This window comes from Aquarana catesbeiana, linkage group LG04 (genome assembly GCF_042186555.1).
Source record: "Aquarana catesbeiana isolate 2022-GZ linkage group LG04, ASM4218655v1, whole genome shotgun sequence".
Classification (NCBI taxonomy): domain Eukaryota; kingdom Metazoa; phylum Chordata; class Amphibia; order Anura; family Ranidae; genus Aquarana; species Aquarana catesbeiana.
The window spans coordinates 67,449,809-67,454,742 of NC_133327.1; the positions used below are offsets into that span (position 1 = coordinate 67,449,809).

The following is a 4,934-nucleotide window of genomic DNA, read 5'->3' on the forward strand; positions in this document are numbered from 1 at the left end:
TGCAGGCGGCCTTATATAGTGTGGGGTGTGTACTAAATCCCCTGAGCCATAATTGGCCAAAGCCACCCTGGCTTTGGCCAATTACAGCTCTCTCTACTGACGGCGCTGTGATTGGCCAAGCATGCGGGTCATAGTGCATGCTTGGCCAATCATCAGCCAGCAATGCACTGCGATGCCGCAGTGAATTATGGGCCGTGACGCGCCACACGAATTTAGCGCGAACGGCCCATAACGTTCGCAATTCGGCGAACGATCGAACAGCCGATGTTCGAGTCGAACATGGGTTCGACTCGAACACGAAGCTCATCCCTAGCTATGACTAAGCACCGTGCCTGGTATGAAATATGTCAGCAGCAGTGTAGTTAGTCTGTACTTACCTTTGATGCCTTGATTTTACTTTTTCAATAAAAGTGAATATTTGGAGTGCGGCTATGCAGCCTTTCATTTTTTTCCATTATCTCTGTTGCAAACAGAGCCAGCACCCTGTTTAACTGTGGAGACAGCTGACCTCAGGAGAGGTAATCATCCTGGAGCGGTGAACACCTGCTCCCCATTCACACCTGAGACCTTATAACACTAACTAATTGCATGACAGTGGGGAGGGAAAATGGCTAATTGAGTCCATTTGGACATTTTCACTTAGGGGTGTACTCACTTTTGTGCCAGCAGTTTAGACATTAATGGCTGTGTGTTGAGTTATCTTGAGGGGACAGCAAATTTACACTGTTATACAGGCTGTACACTCACTATTTTACATTGTAGCAAAGTGTAATTTCTTCTGTGTTGTCACATGAAAAGATATAATAAAATATTTACAAAAATGTCAGGGGTGTACTAACTTTTGGGAGATACTGTATATACTAGACTGCCTGCACTGTATATATAGTCTACACTGAATGCACTGTGTGTATATATTTATTTATTAGGGGTGTGCATCTTCACTGGTCTCACGATTTGATTACGATTACTTGGTCAATGATTCGATTTGATTCCGCGATGCATCAGAATGCATCATGATTACCGACGAGCTCCCACTTCCGCTTGGGCCACCTAGGCTGCCCTTTCACCCTGCAATCTTCTGGGACACATCACAGGTCCCAAAAGATTGCCCGGCTATGCAGGACAAGCACAGTGAGACATGCGTACCCGGCTGTGAAGCTGCAAGCTGTCACAGCCGGATTCCCACAGTAGTATTGCCAGCGCCGTGGACAGACGGGGGAGAGAAGGGAGGGTTTGGGTGGCCATATCGCTGGATTGTGGGACAGGTGAGTGTCTTTTTATTAACAGTCAGAAGATACACTTTTTTTGTAGCTGCTGACTTTTAATAAACATCAAATTGATTGGAACTCCGCTTTGAATTAAAGATAACCTCACTCCCTTAAAAAGTGCACTAATCCGGTGCACTACAGGGTACAGGCGTTCACACACACTGTTGCTGGGAGGTCAGGATGGATTACAATCCACAGCTGACAAACAGCCCTGTGAAGTTCCCTGTACTGTCTCTGTGCTGACCAGTGGCAGCTGGTGCTCAAAATTTTTGAGGGGGCGCAAACAAACTGAAAAATACTAAACCTTCCCCATCAAATGCAGCCACTGTGCCCATCAAACGCAGCCACTTGTGCCCATCAAATGCAGCCACTTGTGCCAGTCAAATCCAGCCATCACTTCACTAACCCCCCCCCCACAATGCACGGGCCGCCACTGGTGCTGACAGTTCCTTGGCATTCCTGTTTGCACCTTCCAGCACACTAGTGCCCCGTACACACGGTCGGACATTCCGACAACAAAATCCATGTTTTTTTTCCCAACGGATGTTGGCTCAAACTTGTCTTGCATGTACACGGTCACACAAATCTTGTTGGAAATTCCAAACGTCCAGAACGCGGTGATGTACAACACGTACGACGAGCCGAGCAAAATGAAGTGCAATACATCCGGCTCATGTGACTGCCCTGCCCGGCCCGTCTCTTTCGTCTCATGTCTCTCCTGACGTCAGCGGGGAATTCTCAGCCCCGCCTCTCTTCTGATAGCCAGTGCGGCTCTTCTGCTTAATTCCGAGCATGCATGGAACTTTGTGCATCTGAATTGTGTACACACGATCGGAATTTACGACAACGAATTTTGTTGTCGGAAAATTTGAGATCCAGATTTCAAATTTTGTGTGACGGAAATTCCGATGGAAAATGTCTGATGGAGCTTACACACGGTCTGAAAATCCGATGGAAAATGTCTGATGGAGCTTACACACGGTCGGAATTTCCGACAACAAGGTCTCATCGAACATTTTACGTTGGAAAATCTGACCGTATGTACGGGGCATAGGAGTTAACAGTGGAATGTGCAAAGGGGAAGCCCAAGGAACTGTCAGCAAAGAGCGGGAGGTGTAAGTAGAGTACAAACACATAGTAATTTTAACAACAGTAAGTAAAGTACAGTGTTTTAAAAATGAAGTTACAATGAATGAAGTGCCCCACTGCATGTGCTTTTTAAAAAAAAAAAAAAAAAAAAAAAAAAAAATGGAACTTAATAGCGAATTTCACAGTACAATACATCCCGCTCATGTGACTGCCCGGGCTGCCCCTCTCCTCAGATCTGACTGACAAAGTAGCTTGGATCCTACAAGAGCTGATTTCAAAAGCGACTAACCAGACTGAATTCATTTTCTGTCCTACAGGAAAAGATTCTCCATCCAACTGAGCTCAACGTGACTGCATTTCCTAGGTAAGTCAGTCATGGTCTTGTGTTTTTCCATCTGGTTTTCAATTTTAATGGGCTGTGGATCAGGCTAGGATGGCAAGAGAAGGACCAAAAGAGACATTATACATGACCATCACTATTCACAACTGTATATGTTATGTATAGAAGGCCCATTTTTTTTTTTTTCAGTTTTGATAAAGTAGGAAAATATTAGAACCACCTGAATACTATCTGTATTTTGCTGCCTGCACCCTTTTGGGAAGAATTCCCTTTACTCCTTGTCCCTGAAATCATGCAAGAAATGCCTACAAAAATGAGGGGGATATGTGTCTTAGGTTGGCCATAAGTTATGCAATCTTCTTTCCTTCAACCACACATGGAAGGAAAAAAAAATGGTTGATTCCAATCAACACAGTGTTGTGTCACACAATGTCACTGTGTTGTTGGGGGAATCAAGTCATTTAAATTGTATTTACCTTTACTATGGAGCCAAGTACAGTTAATGTCATCAGTCATTTTTAAGCCAAAAAGATCGATGATCTTTAATCCGAATAAATATCCACAAACATGTGCCTTTTATTTGTAAAACCTTTTTCTAAATTAGCTTTATATCAAATGTATATGCATTGTAAATACAATTCTGAGTACAGTCTGCATTTCCACCCATTTTTAAGCCAAAGAGAGATGGTCTTGAATACGGTATTTAATAGCTAAATACCGCTTCTATTTTAATTCAGTTGAAAATCCTTTTTTCTTTTAGTGCAGCCCGGTCAGTGCGTACGTGCGATGAGTGGACAGCCCAGAACGGCGGTGGTTTGTACAGAGCTCTGTGGTGCTTGTGCAGCTAAGATAATGGAAGAGCAGTGTCAGGCCATGCAGGGACCACCAGAGCCTCAGTTCCAGCCACAGAAGCCACTGCGACCAGACATGAGGTATAATACGCTGGGCAAATTCCAGATTGAGGTGAAAATTGGCAGGGGCCAGTTCAGTGAAGTATACAGAGCCAGATGCCTTTTTGATGGAGTACCTGTTTTAAAAAGAAAAGTTCAGATTTTTGATTTGATGGATGCGCCAAGGCAAGAGCTGACTGTATCAAAGAAATTGACCTTCTTAAGCAACTAACCCAATCCAAACGTCATTAAATATTTGGCTTTGTTTATTGAGGACAATGAACTGAATATAGTCCTGGAACTGGCAGATGCTGGGGATCTAGGATGATAAAGCATTTTAGGAAGCAGAAGCGGCTGATCCCTGAGAGGACGGTTTGGAAATATTTTGTGCAGCTGTGCAGTGCCTTGGAACATATGCATTCCCACTGTGTCACGAACAGAGATATTAAACCAGCCAATGGCGCGGTGAGACTGGGGGATTTAGGCTTGGGCCGCTTTTTCGGCTCCAAAACCACAGCTGCACATTCTTTAGTTGGTACTCTCTATTACATGTCCCCAGAAGGCTACATGAAAATGGATAAAACTTCAAATCCAATATATGTCATTAGGATGTCTGTTGTATGAGATGGCATCACTACAAAGTCCATTTTTTGGAGACAAGATGAACCTGTACTTTGTGTAAGAAGATCGAGAAACGCAACTATCCACCATTGCTGTCTGATCACTATTCTGAGGAGTTATGTATGCTGGTGAACAATTGTATAAATCCGGACCCTGAGAAAAGATCAGATGTTACCAATGGGTATGAGTTTGCAAAGCGTATGCACGACCTGACCACCAGCAGCTAGATTACAGTTCTTATCAGGACACTCCGACCCATCGTCCACCAGTTTCAAGATTTTTTTTTTTTTTTCCCCAGGCCGTACATACTGTTGAAGGAGGGCAAATTTTTAGAACAAGTTTTTTTTTTTACCAACAAGTTCTAGGATAGTAAGCAGAGTTTTTTCAAATGTTAAGCTTTGGTGAATTTTTATATAAAGGCACCATTATTTTATTTCTTTTTTATTTGCACTGTAAGAAGTTGCCCTCATTCTGCAGCCAGGTTTAGGCCATGTCAACAGCATTTTTCACTACAGACTAATTGAGCACCTTAAACTCTTACAATGCCCAGTACATCTCTTGTGCTCTTTAGCTATAGTTTAAAAAAGGAAATACCCATGTTATTTTCAGCTGCAATTTGTGCCTTTTAATTTAGTATGTTCCTTTATAACCATGTCCTGTGAAATTTAGAAACGGTAATGTAAAAGGTACAATGTAATTTTCATGTAAATATGGGTCAGTCTTTGG

At 43.0% G+C, this 4,934-nt stretch overlaps 1 pseudogene; it reads left to right on the forward strand.

The window, feature by feature from the left end:
- The first annotated feature begins 3,519 nt into the window (after nt 1-3,519).
- LOC141141381 (serine/threonine-protein kinase Nek7 pseudogene) lies at nt 3,520-4,504 on the forward strand (annotated as a pseudogene).
- The last annotated feature ends 430 nt before the right edge of the window (nt 4,505-4,934 follow it).